The sequence below is a fragment of the Hemiscyllium ocellatum genome, chromosome 9 (assembly GCF_020745735.1).
Source record: "Hemiscyllium ocellatum isolate sHemOce1 chromosome 9, sHemOce1.pat.X.cur, whole genome shotgun sequence".
NCBI classification, from domain to species: Eukaryota; Metazoa; Chordata; class Chondrichthyes; order Orectolobiformes; family Hemiscylliidae; genus Hemiscyllium; species Hemiscyllium ocellatum.
The window spans coordinates 59,666,407-59,686,252 of record NC_083409.1 but is presented as its reverse complement, the minus strand read 5'-3'; the positions used below and the strand labels follow the sequence as shown (position 1 = coordinate 59,686,252).

Genomic DNA, 19,846 nt, shown 5'->3' with positions numbered 1-19,846 from the left:
CAGTAATGACAATAGATTCATGGTCATAGAGTCATACAGTATGGAAACAGACCTTTCAACCCAACCAATCTATGCCAAACGTAATCCCAAACACATCTAGTCCCACCTGCCTGCTCCTGGCCCACATCCTTTCAAGCTTTTCCTATTCACGTATTTACCTTAATGCCTTTTAAACATTGTAACTGTGCCCACATCCACTACTTCCTCAGGAAGTTCATTCCACATGCAAATCAGCCATTGCCCCTCATGTCTTTCCAAAATCTCTCTCCTCTCACCTCAAAAATATGCCCCTTAATCTTGAAATCTTTAGCTCATCCAGAGTCTCTGTGACTGAGACAGTCACTGCAATCTTGGCAACATCATCCTTGAAAGGATAGATGTAAAGTCCACATTTAGTACATCAACCATACTACCACCACGTGCAGATCTCTTCATAGAGCATAGAACAGTACAGTAGAGTACAAGCCCTTCAGCTCTCAATGTTGTGCTGGCCTTTTCTGAGATCAGATTAACCTGCATACCCTTCATGGTTCTATCTTCCATGTGCCTATCCAAGAGTCGCTTAAATGTCCCTAATGACTCTGCTACCACTGCAGGAATGCATTCTATGCACCCACCACTCTGTGTAAAGAACCTACCTCTAACATCTTCACTAAACTTCCTCCAATCACTTCAAAATTATGCCCGCAGCTCTTAAGCTCAACCCCTTTCTATTGAAAGCCAACACACCATACTCCTTAACAACCCTATCAACTTGGGTGGCAACTTTGAGGGATGTATGGACGTGGACCTCAAGATCCCTATGTTCTTCCACATGGTCAAGAATCCTGCCTTTAACCCTTTATTCTGCATTCAAATTCAACCTTCCAAAGTGAATCACTTCACATTTTTCCAGGTTGAACTCCATTTGCCACTTCTCAGCCCAGTTTACATCCTATCAATGTCCTGTTGCAACCTACAACAGCCCTCAAAACTATCCACAACTCCACGAATCTTCGTGTCATCGGCAACTTATTAACTCATCCTTCCACTTCCTCATCTAAGTCATTTATGAAAATCACTAAGAGCAGAAGTCCCAGAATCGATCCCTGCAGAATACCGAACTCCAGCTGAGCTGAACTGACTTTTCTTTGAGTCTTTGTTACCATCTTTTTACTGGTTGTACATCTACAGAAGACTTTTGATTTCCTTTCATGTTAGCTGCAAGTCTTTTCTCTTTTTGCTTCTCATTTGTGTTTTTGACCTCCCCTCTGAGTATTTAATATTCAGTTTGGTTCATAAATATAGAGCAACACAACAAGCAAGCTCCCCTCCAAGTTGCACACCATCTCAATTTGGAATTGTAGCATCATTCCTTCACTCCAGTAGGTCAAACTTTTGGAACTCTCTCCCTAACACCACTGCAGGTTTATTTATACCGCATGATTGCAGTCATTCAAAATGATGACACACCATCACCTAGTCAAGGGCAGCTGTGTCATCAACTTGACATCTGTAATAAGAAGCCTTTTTCTGATTTCTTTTCTTTCTCTCTTTCGTCATTAGGATTAGGTTTGTTCTACTTCTATACCATCCGAGAATGTACTTCAACTAAAAAAAATGCCTTAAAGATCAATTATAGCTCTGCTTGATTCAAATCCATCTGGACCGCATCAGTTCCCAACACAGAAACTGGACTTCCTTAGTTTATTACTTATACTCAGGAATTTTCCCTGGAATTCTTAGCACACCTTCTGATACTCATTTTGCTGGCCCTTGCATGTTTTTCTAGATTAAAAAAAAAATTGACCTGCACCGACCTGTCATCTTCTGAAACAGGTGGAACTTGAACCCAGGTCTCCTATTAACTCTTGATCCACTTGCTTCAGCTCATTCTCCAGAGACAGATTCAACTATGCCTCTTTAATGTACTAACGTAAACAATTAAACCTAAATGTACTTCAGTTAATTAAAGGTTAATTAAAGACCCCCGTCTGAAGTCAACTAATCTGAACTCTTTTCTGCATCGGTCTGTCATTTCCTTGCAAATTTGTTTCACTGCCCTTCTTACCAGTTGGCGTTTTTGAAATACACAAAAATTTAATGGTATCTCTATTAATTCTGTTTTCAGCAATGGAAATTTTGTCCTTGAACCTTCAAGGTCATCCTCACTCTGCAGCACTGTAACATTATCCTAAATCAATATAGCCATCCCATCTCCTTCCTTTCCTAAACATGTTGCATCCAATTTTTTTTGAGCCAAACATCCATTATTGCTGCATCATACTTTCACTTGGCTACCAACATCAGCAACTCACCAAGCTGATTGTATACACAGAATGTTATTACATACATGCATTGTGAACCCAAGTCAGGCTAATCACATTTCCTCTTACTCTAAAACTCACCCATGCCTTTTCTTGTGCCAGCTGCTTCACCCAATTCTTTGTGAATCTTGTATTCCCTTTCAAATGATTCCCAAACTCTTCCAAATTAATTCATTCTTTCCACGGCTTTCTTGAAATAGCCAATGGTCACTGGTCCCAGTTCTGTTCAGGTGCAAACCATCCAGCCTCTTAGAGGTCCCAGTACCCGGAGAACTAACCCCAGGAATCTAAGTCCTTCCATCAAGAACTCTCCAGCCATGCATTTGCGAGACTTTGATTTCTATTTTCACTAATGCATGACACAGGGCAGAGTCTGGAAAACGCTATCTTTGAGGTCTTCCTTGCTAGCTACCTACACATTCCTCTTTTTAACCTATGTTCTGGTAGAAATTGTAGCTGTTATTCATTCATGTTCATCTTCAGAATATTCTACAACCACTTCATATTGACATTCGGACCAGGAAGGGACAAATTCGAAGTCTCTATTATTGCAATGCAAATATTGCAATGATTGATTTAGAGAATTCAAGTTTACCTAAGGATTACTTGAAGTGCCAGTATTCTGTTCACAGGATTAACAAAACACAAGTTTCCTGTAGTGTGAGAAACTTGCAATTTTCCATTAAAATTGAGCAGTCCCAGACACTAGGAAATTTTGGATTATTAAAATCAATGCATTAACTCTCACCAGTTACTTCTTTTAAAACTTAAAAATGAAGTCCCAGATCCTGGCAGCTTACCAATCTTGCAGCTCCCAACAATTTACTCAGTGCTACTTCCCTGTGATTGTAATTTTCTTGGAGTTCCACCCTTCCTTCCCTCTCCCGATTTATAGCTATTTCTAGATGTTATTTGCAACATTTCTCATGTTACAGGATACAAAAAGAACTGTTCATCTGCCAAATCCTTACCTTCCCCGACTCACTTTCTCTACTTCTAACACATCTTATTAATCTTGATGTGGATGAGCCAATATTGGACTGGGGTGGACATAGTTAAAAATCACACAATACCAGGTTATAGTTCAACAGGTTCATTTGGAAGCACTAGCTTCCAAATAAATCTGTTCGACTATAACTTGGTGATGTGTGATTTTTTAACCTTATCCTTTTTAAGCATCTATAGAAAGTCTTCTTACATTTCCAGCTAGCTTTCTCTCAAACCAACTTTCCCCTACTTCTTTAAATCTTTTTGTAAATCTTTGCAAGTTTACTTACATATTATCATAACTGCAAATCATCTCTTTGCAATTATTAGCTTTGTTTAGTTTGATACTCTCAACTTTTTAGTTAAGTACGGACAGTGGGTCCTCCCAATGGATTTTATATCCTATTGAAAATATCTATCCTGTATATTCTGAGATATCCTTTTAAAATATCTGCTACTGCATCTCCATGGACCTATCAATCAATCTAATTTGCCACCTCATGTCAGCTAGCTCCACTCTGACATGACCATTACCTAAGGGAAAGACATACTAGGATTGGAGATAGTCTGGAGAAGGTGTGCTTGGTTCATTCTATGTTTGGAGTGAATCTGTTATGAGAAGACGTTGTATAGGTTGGGTCTGTTATTGGAGTGAATGGAGATCTTTTGATCACAAGATTATTAGGAAGCTTGACAGGGAGGATACAGAAGGTTCTTTCCCCCTTGTGGCGGAGTCGAGGACCAGAGGTTATCATCTGAGGAAGAGATTGACCATTTAAGACAGATGAGGCGGATCTTTTTCTTTCAGAGGGTAGTCAATCCATTAAAAGAAACAAAAGGGCCATCAGGACTGGGCCATTAAATATATTCAAGGCTGCTATGGACAAGTTTATTAAATGGAATCAAGGGTAATGGGGAAAATGGCAATTAGTTACAGTTCAGGATGATCAGATCAACCATGAACCCATCCAATGATGGAACAGACCCAATGTGCAGAATTTGCACTTTATGGTCTTATTTAATCAAACTTTAATACTATTCCTGAATATACTACATACTTCCTTAAAACTATGATGTAGAGGGCACTTTGCTAGGTAATTAATCCTGTCTCATTGCACACTGTCAAGTCGAGTAAAACCTACTCTTAGGCTGGCCTCAGATCATACTGTTCCAAGAAACAATTCTGAACATATTCTATGACCCCCTCATGTGACTACCATTTACCATCTGATTTTTTGCAGATCTAGATACCTAATCCATATGTAGATTAAATTCCACCATGATTATCACCATAACTTTCTGGTAAACTCCCATATGGTTAATTAGGGGGCCTACGCAACATTCCTGAAAGTGACTTTATGCTTTTATTTCTCATTGTTAATCAAACTATTTCTACATCCTGGTTTTCTGAATTTAGGTAACCCCTCTTTGTTTTGCTAATACCATCATTAAGTAAGAGACACCACTGCAATTTATCTAGTTTCTTAATGTTCCTAAGTGTCTTGCACCCTTTAATATTCATGTCCTAATCTGTGATATTCTGCAGCCTGTCTCTAATGATAACTATCATCAGGTTATTTATTTCTGTGTGCTCAGTTCATCTGCAAGGTTTGTGAAGGTTTGTAGCTCAGGTTGAAGTTTAGGATGTAGGTTTGCTTGCTGAGCTGTAGGTTTGATATCCAGACGTTTCATTACCTGGCCAGGTAACATCATCAGTGGCGACCTCCAAGTGAAGCGAAGCTGTTGTCTCCTGCTTTCTATTTATATCTTTCTCCTGGATGGGGTTCCTGGGGTTTGTGGTGATGTCCTTTCCTGTTCTTTTTCTGAGGGGTTGATAGATGGTATCTAGATTTATGTGCTTGTTTATGGCATTGTGGTTGGAGTGCCAGGCTTCTAGGAAATCTCTGACATGTCTTTGCTTAGCCTGTCCCAGGATAGATGTATTGTCCCAGTCGAAATGGTGTTTTGTTTCATCCGTGTGTAGGGCTATGAGGGAGAGGGGGTGGTGTCTTTTTGTGGCTAGCTGGTGTTCATGTATCCTGGTGGCTAACTTTCTTCCTGTTTGTCCCACGTAGTGTTTGTGGCAGTCCTTGCATGGAATTTTATAGATGACGTTGGTTTTGTCCATGGATTGTACTGGGTCTTTTAAGTTTGTTAGTTTTTGTTTGAGAGTGTTGGTGGGTTTGTGTGCTACTAGGATTCCGAGGGGTCTCAGTAGTCTGGCTGTCATTTCTGAAACTTCTTTGATATATGGTAAGGTGGTTAGGGTTTCTGGCTGGGTTTTGTCTGCTTGTCGTGGTTTGTTCTTGAGGAATCTGCGCACTGTGTTTTTTGACTATCCGTTCTTCTTGAATACGTCGTATAGATGGTTCTCCTCTGTTTTTCAAAGTTTGTCTGTGCTGCAGTGTTTGGTGGCTCGTTGGAATAGTGTTCTGATACAGCTTCATTTGTGTGTTGGGATGGTTGCTGGTGTAGTTGAGTATTTGGTCAGTGTTTGTCAGTTTTCTGTATATGCAGGTTTATAATTCTCCCTTGTCCTTTCTTTCTACTGTGACGTCCAGAAATGCGAGTTTGTTGTCAGTTTCTTCCTCCTTGGTGAACTTTATGCCTGTGAGGGTGTTGTTGATGATGTTAAATGTCTCTTCTATCTTGTTTCATTTTGTGATGACAAAGGTGTCATCTACATAGAGAACCCAGATTTTTGGTTTGATGATTGGTAGGACTGTTTGTTCTAGCCTTTGCATTACTGCTTCTGCTATGAATCCTGATAGCGGAGATTTCATGGGTGTGCCGTTGGTTTGTTTGTAGACTATGTTGTTGAAAGTGAAGTGGGTGGTGAGGCACAGGTCCAATAGCTTCATGATGTTTTGTTGGTAATGTGATTGATGGTGGTTGGTGTGCGTGTGTGATGGTCTGTTCTAAAGTGTGGCGAGTGTTTCCTTTGATAGGTCGATGTTGATGGAGGTGAACAGTGCTGTTACATCGAATGAGATCATTGCTTCGTCTTCCTCTATTTTGGAGTTTTTGATGACTTTTAGGAATTCCTGGGTGGAGTAGAAGGAGTGCTGTGACTCTTCTACCAGGTATTTCAGTCTTGCGTGTAGTTCTTTGGCCAGTCTGTAAGTTGGTGTTCGGGGTAGTGAGACTATAGGTCTGAGGGGGGCTCCTGGTTTATGGATTTTTGGTAGTCCGTAAAATCGTGGGGTGTTGGTCCCGTCGGGTTTCATTTTCTGGAATTCCGTCTTTTTAAGTGTCCAGAATTGTGTAATTTTCTTAGGAGATATGTAATTTTGTTTCTAGTTGTGGGGTCGGGTCTATAGTCACCTTTTGGTAGGTGTTGGTGTCTGCAAGTAGTGCATTGGCTTTCTCTCTGTAGTCCCTTCTGTTCAGGATGACTGTGAGCCGACCTTTGTCTGCAGGTAATATAACGATGTTTTTCTCTTTTTTGAGGTTTTTTTGGGCTTTCTTTTCTTGTGTGTTCAGTTTGTTCCCTTCCCTTTTTCGGCTCAGAGTAGTTGCAACTGTCTGTCTGATCGTTTATTGTGTTTCTTTCGTGTTTCTTCAGTTCATCTGTTTAGTTCAAACTGCTACATACATTCAGGTACAGCCTTCAGCTTTGGACTTATATTTTCACCTCCAATTGATTTACACGTAAAAAAGTACTCTGTACTTTTCTGTAATAAAACATTTCTCTTTGCCTTGTTGCTGCTCAGATTGATCACACCTTCCCAAATTTTATCCTTGGCGCCATTGTTTAGTTTGAAGCCCTCTCCACTTTTGAGTTAAATGTCTCATAAGAACACTGCCCCAAATAGTAATTGTATTATCCCCAGAAAACAGGCAATGCCTAAAAAAAACAACACAATTTGCCACACAATCAAGGGGAGTGGGAAAAAGTAGTTAAGCAAAGTTAAGGATTATCAGATCAACCATGATCCCACTGAATAGCAAAATAGTCTTAAGTGTCATGCAATTATTTATCTAATCTTATTTGCCATATGCCAAATTTGTTTGAACTATACTTGGACTGTCAAGATGCCATTCAATAATCCCAAACTTTGGTTTATTTTCTTTTCTATTTCTAATCTTATTCCCAACCAGATGTTCACCATATCAAAAGATATCAGAACCCACAAAGTTATACAGTTTAACTACTTAACAGCCAACACACTACAAACCTGTTTCCATTCACTACCCCCAGTTTTGGGCCTGAGCTTGCAATGAGTAACCTCCTCATTGCTTATGGTGCCTGTGCCATGTAGGATTAGTATGTTAACAAAGTTAAAGGTAGCCATTCTACCCTTACTCATCAGTCATGATATCATTGAATGACAATGTGACCTAACTCAATAATATCTGCCTTTGGCCCATATCCCTTAATATACTTGCTTTATCTCTCTCAGATTTAGAACTGTACTGATCTAGCATGTACTGCTATTTGTGGGAGAGTTCCAAACATCTACCATTCTTTGTGTGTAGAAGCACTTCCTAACATTTCTCTGGAATGGTTTGGCCCTAATTCTTTGACTATGGCCCGAGTTCTAGAATCCCCAACAAGTGGCAAAAGTTTATCATTCACCCTATCTTTCCTTGTTAATATCTGGAAGACTTCAATCAGATCATCCCTTAATCTTCCAAATTCTAGAGAAAACAGATCTAATTTGTGTAATCTCTCCAAATAACTTAACCACTCAAGTCCAGGCATCATTCTTGCAAACCTGAATTGTACTCACTCTGAAGATGTGGTGGCCAGACCTACTCTCAGTACTGCAAGTAGAATCCAACCAGGGTTTTGTATAACTGCAGTACAAATTCTGAATTCTTATACTCCAGCCCTTTCGATTTAAAGACCAGCAATCCGTTAGTCACCTTAATTATTTTTTCCAAAGGTTCATGACACCTTAAAATATCTGTGCACTTGAATCCCCAAAACTCTTCGGCCACCTACTGTACTTAACTTCATGCCATCCAGAAAATACCCTGATCTATCGGTTTTTTTTCCCAGTTGGCACAAATGACCAGACGAACATATTGATACTACACTGCCTTCATTCGCTCATCTCGACAGTATATTTTGAAAATAATTGAGCCGGCAGCGAGGTCACAGCAGGGTCTCTACTCCCTGCAGGTTATCCAGAAATCCTGTTTTATTATCACAGTGTCCGTGAGTACATGAAAAAACAAACACGGTTTACCCACCCGTAGTTCAATTTCAACTCAGATTCGCCAACCCTCGCGCTTTTTCCATCCTTTTCTTTGTAAATACATATTTGATTAAAAACTAACATTGCAAAGTGTCGGCAATAAAAATGATAGCCAAAGTTCCAAGAGTTTATCACTTATGTAAAAAGTCCTCCAAATCGAAATTTGGAAATCTTGGTGCTGTATCATCGAGCCTGTTTTCCGCTAATAAACACTCTCCAACTTTCTTCCTGTGCTTTCCGCTAATGTATCTAAAGTATATTCTGACCACGTTATTCCAAGACCCACCACCTTCAACCCGAAGAAACCATTACATTGACAAAACAAAATGAGAATGTAAAATAAAATAAGTTCACTCACCGGTCACATCAATCCCGGATTGTAACGCATTCTCCACGTGTCAGCAGTAAACTTTCCCGGGATTCACTGATAGGTACCAACCAACCAGAAAGGCAGCGTTAACAAGACAAAGACCGTCGTTTAAATCATCTGTTTAAAGTCTGGGGAAATAAATCGTCCTGATAAAATTAAAACTATTAGGTGGCCGACCTTTAAACCACAGTTAAGTGTTACTTGCCCAGAGTTGTGCTTCAGTGATTCTATTTAGAAGCTAAAATGTAACCACACGCTTTCGCACCTCTGAAATGTGTGATCCTTCTCACACACAGTCATCAAAAAAAGTTTGAATGCAGTCGGCTGCATGCATTTTAATTTGTCTAGACTTTTTGTTGTATTGTGTTTGAAATGGAAACTTGCTTTCCGAGAAACCTCTGACCTTGGAATAAGTGTCTTTAGAGCACGTTAAAATTCCCTGTAATGTCTTTCATTCAATAGTAAAGGGTTGAGCACATTCGAACTCACTGGTCATTTTTTTTCTCTCTGTCTGTTGGCCAGTCCGTTGTGATCTGGGTCAATTTTTTCATTTAAAAAAATCCTTCCCATCCTCCATCTCAACCTTTCTACCTTTTGAGCTGACCCAGCCTTCCCTTAAATTCAGTGTATTTTAATATTTGCTGTACATTTTAAAAGTTTTAAAGATTTACAAATTTAATGTAAGTGCCTAGGAAGGAATCAAACCAAATATTTCAAGTGTTGCAGTTTTCAGGGACTTTGCAATCCAGCCCATTAATCTTTCCTTAAAATGTCCTTTGATTGGCTATAAGTCCTAGATAGGTACAGATGATGGTATGCAGTGGGATACTTAATTCAGATATTCGAGCTTGCTTCAATCCAAAGGAGAACCTGGATGTCATGAAGGCCTTCGACTAAGTACTACACAGGAGGTGACTGAATAAGATAAAGGTCTATGGTGTTAGAGGCAAGGGGTTATCATGGGTAGAGGGTTGGCTGTCTGACAGCAGAACATGGGGACATAAGGGTCTTTCTCAGGTTGGTGATCGGTGACGAGTAGTGTTCCGCAAGGCTCCGTATTGGGTCTACAATTTTTCACTTTATACATTAGTGATCTAGATGAAGGAACTGAGGGCATTCTGGCAAAGTTTGCAGACAATACAAAGATAGAGGAACAGGTAGTATTGAGGAGGCAGGGAGGCAGCAGAAGTCTTTGTACAGGGTAAGAGGGGGCTAAGAAGTGGCAGATGGAGTACAATGTGGGAAAGTGCCTCTAACACCATAGACATTTATCTTATTCAGTCACCTCCTGTGTGCACTTTGTCAAAGGCCTTCTTGAAGTCAGGGTTCTCCTTGGTCTAACCTGCTTGTTACTTCCTTAACAAAGTCTAGCAGATTTGTCTGGCATGACCTCTTTGATGAAACCATGCTGACTTTGCCCTACTTTACCACACGTGTCCAAGTATTCAGAAGTCTTATCCTTCACAATGGGCTCCAAAATCTTTGGTAGGAAGAATAGAAGCATGGACTATTTTCTAAATATGGAGCAAATTCAGAAGTCTGAAGTGCAAAGAAACTTGGGACTTCTAGTCCAGGATTCTCTCAAGGGAAACTTGCAGGTTGAGTCAATATTTAGGAAGGCAAATGCAATTTTGGCATTTATGTTGAAGACTTGAATATCAAAACAGGGATGCTTTACAAGGTTCCAGTCAGACCACATTTAGAGTATTGTGCACCATATCTCAGGAAGGATGTACTGGCCCTGGAGCATTTCAGGGGAGATCCACAAGAATGGTTCTAGGAATAAAAAGCTGAATATATGAGGAACGTTTGAGTACTCTGGGTCTATACTCAATCGAGTTTAGAAGGATGAAGGGGGAATCTAATTCAAACTTACAGAATACTGAAAGGCCTAGACAGAGTGGCTGTCAGGAAGATGTTTCCATTGGAAGGAGAGACTAGGACCTAAGGGCACTGCGTTAAGAGTAAAGGGAAGACATTTTAGAATGCAGATATGCAGAAACCTCTTCAGCCAGCGAGTGGTGAGTCCAAGGAATTCACGCCACAAAAGGCTTTGGAGGCCAGAATATATTTAAGGCGGCAATAGATAAGTTATTGATTATCAAGGATTACAGGAAGAAAGGGGGAGAATGGGGTTGCGAAACTTATCAGCATGATTGAATTGTGGAGCAGACATGATGGGCTGAATGGCCTAATTTCTACTCCTATGTCTTATGGTCTTATGATAAAAATAGAAAAATGGGGAAATGTTTTTTTCATTTGGATTAAGGTTCCTTTGGTTTTGCACAAATTTGGAATATTGTAGGGAAAGTGAATGGAAATAGGTTGTTTTTACTGAAACCCTCTAGGTGAGACATCAAGACCCTGCGTATAGACCTTCATGAAGGTTGGAAGAATGTGTAATAAAGTAGCATGAAATGAGATGACTTCACTTTGGATTTTAAAAGCTGGTAGGTTTAGAGGGAAGACCAGGGAAGGGAAGATGTTTTGTGCGTTTGAGGTTCTATCATGCTCTGAAATTTTGGACCTGCAGAACACTGCAATATTTTTAAATTAAAAAGATGAGAATAATGACTTGCTGTTCAGTAACAAATGAGTTATATACTTATCAGTGTGCATTTTATTCTTTACACAAAGGTATGATATTCTTAAAGTGTGACAGTAAGATTTGCTTTAAATTGTCAAAGACATTTAAGAAAAGATATGAGGCTGAAATGTATTTAATCACGACACAGGTAAAACTCGCATTATATCAAATCTATTTAGAGATTTTCCATTTGAATATGAACAAGGGTGACATGGTGGTACAGTGGTTAGCACTGCTGCCTCACAGCGCCAGGGACCTGGGTTCAATTCCCACCTCAGGCGACTGACCGTGTGGAGTTTGCATGTTCTCCCCGTGTCTGCGTGGGTTTCCTCCGGGTGCTCCGGTTTCCTCCCACAGTCCAAAGATGTGCGGGTCAGGTGAATTGGCCATGCTAAATTGCCCGTAGTGTTAGGTTAGGGGTATGGGTGGGTTGCGCTTCGGCGGGTCGGTGTGGACTTGTTGGGCCGAAGGGCCTGTTTCCACACTGTAAGTAATCTAATCTAAAAAGTCAACATTTAAGTTCTTGCGTAGTTAGCAATAGAACACCATGTGATATGCATATCCAGTTAAATGTAACTCTTAATTTCATTCTGCTTTCATCAACAACATGTAATTTGCAAATGAGGTAGCTCCCCTTCAACCTACCCCTTTTTAAAATTTTATTTTCTTTGTGGTTTATTCTTGACCTTTCTCATATTTTTACTTTTAGATAGCTGCTACCCATTGTTCTGATGTGGAGGAGCCGATGTTGGACTGGGGTGGACAAAGTTAAAAATCACACAACATCAGGTTATAGTCTAACAGGTTTAATCGGAAACACTAGCTTTTGGAACACCACTCCTTGATCAATTTGCTGTGGAGTAGGACCATAAGACACAAAATTTATAGCAAAAGATTACAGTGTCATGCAACTGAAATGATTTATTGAACAAACCTAGATTGCTGTTTAGTCTTTCATCTTTTGGAATGGGTTGAAGGTTTTGAAGAAGGAGCAGCACTCTGAAAGCTAATGCTTCCAAATAAACCTGTTTCGGTTCAGAAAAGATTTACAAGGATGTTGCCAGGGTTGGAGGATTTGAGCTATAAGGAGAGGTTGAATAGGCTGGGGCTGTTTTCCCTGGAGCGTTGGAGGCTGAGGGATGACCTTGTAGAGGCTTATAAAATCATGAGGGGCATAGATAGGATAAATAGACAAAGTTTTTCCTCCCTGGGGTGGGAGGTTTAGGTTGAGAGGGAAAAGATATAAAAGAGACCTAAGAGACAACTTTCACGCAGAGGATAGTACAGGTATGGAATGAGCTGCCAGAGGAGGTGGTAGAGGCAAGTACAATTGCAACATTTAAAAGTCATCTGGATGGGTATATGAATAGGAAGGGATTAGAGGGATATGGGCTGGACACTGGTAGGTGGGACTAGATTGGCATGGGATATCTGGTCGGCATGGATTAGTTGGACTGAAGGGTCTGTTTCTGTGCTGTACATCTCTATGACTCTGACTATCACCTGGTGTTGTGTGCTTTTTAACTCCTTATTCTGTCAGACCTCCTGTTGAGATGTTTCTTTGCTTGTTCTATTATTTGCTCTCTTTGGCTTTTCCCAGACCAACTCATATGTCATTCATGTCATCGGTCATTCCTATCTATTAAAGATCTTTTTGATATTTTTCCAACTTCTTGTATTTTACATGTATAACTTTGATTATTTTTCCCAGTTTTCTAACATTTCTGAAAGATGGTTATTCACCTCAAAAATTAACTCTGCTCTCCCTGCAGTTGATGCCAACTTAAGAGTATTTTTGCAATTTTCCCTGTTAATTCCATCTTTTTAGCCTCTGCAGGATTTTTGTATTCTTGTAAAAAGCTCTTTTCCTTGTTAAGATGATGATACATGCCACAGCATTAAATTGAAACTCACAATAGATCGCAGTTTGACCCCTATTCAGTGACTCCAGCTCGTAAGTATTTGTAAGGCCTTCAGACAAGGAGATGTCCAAGGTGCAGTTTTCACATACCCCATGCACTCTGACCCCAGATAAACAAATTGTCTAATTGGCTTTCTCTGTTTGTATTTGCAGCAGGAATCTATTTCTTCAAGAGCGAGCAGAAAGAAAATGAGAGACTTTAGCATCAGTCAATCTGCTTCTTGTTACTTCTAATTAATGGTTCAGAATGTTTTTATATAAAGTTACCATTCTTCAGAGAATGAACAGTATTTAAGAACTAAAATGAGTAAAGTCTGACAAGTTTATGCATCAGTAATTCTTATTCATGTCAATTAATGACTGGCATAGTATCTACCATAATTTACAAAATACCATCTTTGTCAAAATATATAATAAACACGTATGAATGCGGCAAATGTACCTTTCTTAATCCATTATGTTTGAATATATCCCAAAAGATTCAGAGCATGGTTAAACTGCAGGGGACCCAAGCTTTTTATGAAAATTGATATTTATAATATATTTATATAAATTTTCATGTTAGTTTCACAGAGACATAGAGATGTACAACACGGAAACAAACCCTTTGGTCTAATACATTCATACTGACCAGATATCTTAAGTTAATCTAGTTCCATTTGCCAGCGCTTTGCTCATATCCTTCTAAACCCTTGCTATTCACAAAACTATCCGGATGTCTTTTAAATATTGTAATTGTACCAGCCTCCATCACTTCCTCTGGCAGTTCATTCCATACACGCACCACTCTGCGGTTTTTATAGTTGAACCAGCCACCCTGTGCCTCTTGCAAACCAGTGGAAGAATTTGGAAAAATAAATCTAAGAAATTTTCTGATCAGCAAGAATGAATAGATTTTGTGAGCAAAGACTATAGAGTGGCAATCTGAGATTTTCCTCAATTGTATGATTTTCTCCCCCTTCTCTGCATGTGTGTCTGTGTGTTTTGTGTGTGAGAGAAAGAATTTAGAACAGATTAGAGTTTTAATTTGTAGTGTTATATGCAACAGTTTATAACTGTTTACTTTTAGCTAGTCTAACTACTTGTATTAAATAATAGTTCTCGTTCAGAACTGTACTCTCTAACAACCTGTGTCTGAAAATCAAGTAAATTAGGGACATTTAAAGCCTTTTAAAAACATTAAACCTTTGTGACAACTGTGGGAACAGCAGCACTTGATTTCCAGCTTGCTGTCCCAATGAGCCATGATACTAGCATCAATTGCAGTTGTGGAAGAAAGTTCCAAGCTTGCACCATGCTTTGAGTGATTAGTTCCTTGTACCTCGCAGCAAACATCAGACAGACCAGACCCAGAAGACTACCTTGGATGAGAGAACCCAAAGTCTAGAACTAGCCCTAGAAAAGAGAGGGAAAGCCCAAATTGAAACATCAGCCAACCCTGAGTGAGAAACAGCCTGACCCAGGTTTATTGAATGGGTATTAATACTACTTTCAGACAACAGTTGAAATACAGTTATAGAGACCTGTGGAAGGGTGTAGTGCGTGTCAGAAGTTTATAGCCAGTGTATATTTTAGACTACTGACGACTCCTATGAAGATAGCTGAAGAAATTTAAAGGTTTGGTATTATCTGTGGAGAGAAAGCATGGTTAACCTTTCAGACAAGTGACCCTTTTTGTTTCAGACTTTGAACAGTTAGTTTTTTTTTTGTTGAGAAATTGATAGAGCATTGTAGGTTTAATTAAAGTACAATAGTAGGGTCTGAAACATTATTTCTCTTTGATACAGTCTTCAATAAAATTGTATTGGACCACCTTCTGATTCTTGTTTCCTGTATTTATCTTGCAACATAATGCACCTGAGTTAAAAAGGGTTACTGCAAACAGCTCAAGGTTAGGAAAGATTTACCTACCTTTCAGTTTACAACAGTGGGAATATGGAACTCACTGCCTGAAAAGGTGGTTGAGGCGGAAACCCTCATCACCTAAATAAATATGGTATGAAGATCAGACAGATGTTTGGCAGCTTCTTCTTGCCACCTCTTCTAAATGACCTCCATCTTGGCCATGGCCAAATTGCACACTAGGGCACAATCAACAAGCACCAGCCATATGCACCCTTTAACCCCAGATGAACAGTGGCACCCAACTTCCAGGGAGCCCTTTCAACCATCCAGGTACTCCCTCTAATGCACTGGCACTCTGCCCTGTAAGGTCAGACTGGTCTACAGGTTGGCAGGTATGGGTTCACACACAAATATCAGGTGATAACCTGTGTAAAGCCTGGTAGGTTCACGGAATGGGCACCTAAAGAAGGGTATAGTGGCCTCTTATGTCTTTCTTCTGCATTTCTTGCCATAGCCCACGTAGTTCAGGGCTTGGGAAGATTCTGCTCATTGATTATGAAAGAATCTTGCTTAAATCTAGCAAATAATTCAACGAGATACAACTCTCCAAGTGCTGCAGGAAGTAGTGATGAATGGATATGAGAATATTGGACATATTTTGATAAAATGATAACCCAAGATGAAATGTTGCACAAAGGAAATACAGTTATCTAAGAAAATGAGAAAAGAAATGTTACAGCACATTCATATAGCCATTAAGGAATTGAGCCTCATTTATGGAACATAACTGAAGTGCTGCATTAGCCAAACATGAATAATAGAATTAAAGACCGCATCAGCCAGTGCAGTGCCTATAATGAAACCAAGCTAAGCAAGTTAAAGAACAGCTTATGACACCAGATATCTTGGGTATACCATGGGTAAAGCTTGGAGTAGAACTCACTTCCACAGAATTTAATTATCTTAACATTGTTGATGACTATTCTAACTACTAGAGTTACAGTAGCTGACACTAACAGTTACCAGTGAGATAGCAGAATGCCTCAAAGCACACTACAGTTGGTACAACAATCTAGACATCATAATAAATGACAATGGCCCTCAATGAGTGACAAAATCAGCTACATCCTAAAGGTTTGTGAAATTCACATTATACATAATCTCCACCATATTTCCAGTCAAATGGGAAAATTGAGGTTGAAGTAAAAATCACCAAACAGATCATAAATAAATTGCACATATATGTCACAGACTTGGAGAAGGCAATCCTTGAATGAAGAAGCAGACATACTGAAGGCATAGAAAGTAGTCCAGTCCAAAGGCTAATGTGATGCTGGACATAATCAATTCTTCCAATAGTGAAAATCCACTGATGCAAGAAATAGTAACAGGCATAAATAATAAAATCAAGGTAAAACATCAGCCAAACTTTACTTTAATAAAACTGGAAAGTCATTGCTAGAAACGAGCATTGGAGAGCTAGTCAGAGTACAAATATTCAACACCTCCAACAAACTTAGTCTACATGGCCACTTGGGACTTCCATAAAGTAGTTGTCAACTTGATTGTATGCAGTGAATGATCAGGTATATAGCTGCAACACAGACATTTAAATACAACTAGTTTTCTGAGATATGCCCATGGCAGATACTAGATGAATGGCAATGGAGGGGGCACAGGATAAGAGCTGAAACTGTGTTGCTGGAAAAGTGCAGCAGGTCAGGCAGCATCCAAGGAGCAGGAGAATCGATGTTTCGGGCATAAGCCCTTCTTCAGGGCTCATGCCCGAAACGTTGATTCTCCTGCTCCTTGGATGCTGCCTAACCTGCTGCGCTTTTCCAGCAACACATTTTCAGCTCTGATCTCCAGCATCTGCAGTCCTCACTTTCTTCTACAGGATAAGAGCTGGCAAGAAAGGGACATGAATTAACTTAGAGAAAGTGTTGAGTGTGAGTGAAGGTTTGAGAAGGAAGTGTGAGTGATGAGGTTCAGAGAGATTATAGCTTCTAAAACCTGAGCTTTGCTGTGCAAGGTTTGCCGAATTAGGAAGCATTCTGATCTGAGCTATGATAAAATAACGGTAAAATAGTAAAATATTAAGTCTCAATTCAGTGAACGTCCCACATGAACTCAGGAGCAGCAAAAACATCGAGAAACACAGGTCACTAACAGGTTCAGAAGACTTGATTTGATTTGATTTACTGTAGCCACTTGTCTAAGTACAGTGAAAAGTTTTATTTTGTGAGCAGTACAGGCAGATCAAAGCAAATAAAGGACATACAGAATACAAGGTGCTCAGCTGCACAAGGGGTTCACAAAGCAAGATCAACATTATGTGAAGTTAGAGGGTTAGAGGTACATTTGGCTGTCTAATAACAGCAGAGGAGAAGGTGTTTTTGAACCCTTACATGCATGTTTTTAAGCTTTGTATCTTCTGCCTTCAATGATCACCTAGTAATGACAGGGAGTAAGGAAAAGATTAATGAAAATCCCTTTGGGAGTCCAACATTTTTGATGCAAACTTTAAGCTATGGAAAGGAATCGTAAAACATTGAGGATGACTCAAGTACTTCTAATATACTGCTGGTCAGGTGTGTTTCAAGTCTTCTATCTTTACAAGAGGATTCCATGTAGATTCTGACTTTAAGTGCTAAAAGCTGGCCTTCCAAAATTGTCTGCTGCAGATATCTGTCTACAGCATCTGATTATCTAACACCCTACTAGACAACTTGTGAGGAAACATACTGAGCCAAATTTCTACAGTTGATAAATACGGTGGCACAGTGGTTAGCACTGCTGCCTCACAGCGCCAGAGACCGGGGTTCAATTCCCGCCTCAGGTGACTCTCTGTGTGGAGTTTGCATATTCTCCCCGTGTCTGCATGGGTTTTCTCCGGGTGCACTGGTTTCCTCCCACGATCCAAAAATGTGCAGGTTAGGTGAATTGGCCAGGCTAAATTGCCCGTAGTGTTAGGTGAAGTGGTAAATGTTAGGGAATGAGTCTGGGTGAGTTGCGCATCAGTGGATCGGTGTGGACTTGTGGGGCCAAAGGGTCTGTTTCCACACTGTAAGTAATCTAAAATACAGATGTATTAATGTTTATGACAAACTTCTTGAGTAATAAAGTTGCATAAAATTCTGAATAAAAGGGATTTGCTGGTGTATGAACTAGCCATTGTTTCCACCTCCATGAAGAGGTTTGAATTTAGCCCAGATTGATCGGTGAAGGGGTTTCAGGTGCTGGTTAAAGAATGGTGTGGAAGATCTTTGAGCAGTCTCAGATCATACCTATGTGACCAGAATTGACACTAATGGACACTTCCACTCAGAAAGAACATCACAAATGGAGAAGGAAAATTTTCATACCAGTAAAGTATGGGTATAAATCAAAGGGTGGGTTTCAAGCACACTTTAAAAACAAAAATGTCATTCTTCTTTTCAAACTTCCTCATTACCTCACAGCTTGCTATGTATGTAATCTTAATTGGTCCTAAACTTCTTCAACATAGGATCAGAGTTTTCCAACATGGAAAAAAACCCTTCGATCCAACCAGTCCATGCTGACCATAATACCAGTCAAGCTGGTCCTACCTGCCTGCGCTTGGCCCATATCCCTCCTAACATTTCTTACTCATGTACATATCCAGTTGTCTTTTAACTGTATTAACGTTACTCGCATCCACCACTTCCTCTGAAAGATCATTCCATACACTGACCATGCTCTGTTTGAAAAGGTTGCCCTCATGTATTTTTTTCTAATCTTTCTACTCTCACCTTAAAACATGTCCCCAGACTTGAAATCATCTACCCTAGGGAAAGGACACCTGCCATTCACCTCGTCCAGACCCCTCATGGTTTTATAAGGTCAACTCTAACCTCCTGTGCTTCAGTGAAAAATGTCCCAGCCTATCCCACCTCTCCACATAATTCAACATCCTTTTAAATTGTTTCTCAACTCTCTCCAGCTTAATAACATCCTTCCTATGACAGGATGACCAGAAATTGAAATAGTACTCCAGGAGAGGCGTCACCAACATCCAGCACATCCTCAACATGTCATCCCAACTCCTATACACAGTGATCTAAGCAATAAAGAAAAGTGTGCTAAACACCTTCTTAATGATCCTGTCTACATGTGGCACAAACTTCAAAGAATTATGTACACGAACCCTTAGGTCTCTCTATTCTACGCTGCCCAAGGCCCTACTTTTAATTATATAAGTCCTACCCTTTTTTGTTTTACCAAAATACAACACTTCATATTTAACCAAATTAAACTGCATCTGCCAATCCTCAGCTCATTCACCCAATTGATCAAGATCTCTTTGTAATCTTAGATAACCTTCTTCATTGTCCATTATACCAACAATATCAGTGTCACCCGTGAACTTACTATGTCTTTCTATATTCTTATCTAAATGATTTATATAAATAACAAACAAAAGTGATTGCATCATTGATCCCAGTCGAACATCATTGGTCATCAGTCTCCAGTCCAAATAATAGCTCTCAGCCACCATTCTCTAAATCCTGCTGTTAAGCCAATTTTGTATTCACTTGGCAAGCTCTCCCTGAATCCCATATGATCTAATATTACTAATTAGTCTACCATGCAGAACGTTGTCAA

The 19,846-nt window shown here is 39.7% G+C and overlaps 1 protein-coding gene across 3 annotated transcripts in view; it reads right to left on the bottom strand.

Moving 5' to 3' along the window:
* il12rb2 (interleukin 12 receptor, beta 2a) overlaps window positions 1-9,062 on the bottom strand; it is a 38,338-nt gene extending 29,276 nt beyond the window's left edge. For 2 of the 3 annotated variants that reach the window (XM_060829776.1, XM_060829778.1), the window contains exon 1: window positions 8,856-9,062. The gene's annotated coding sequence lies outside the window, so the exon portion shown is untranslated. Of the gene's footprint in view, window positions 1-2,387; window positions 2,425-8,855 lie in introns of those variants that run through there. The other variant, XM_060829777.1, reaches the window with a different exon arrangement.
* Between the last annotated feature and the right edge of the window lie 10,784 nt (window positions 9,063-19,846).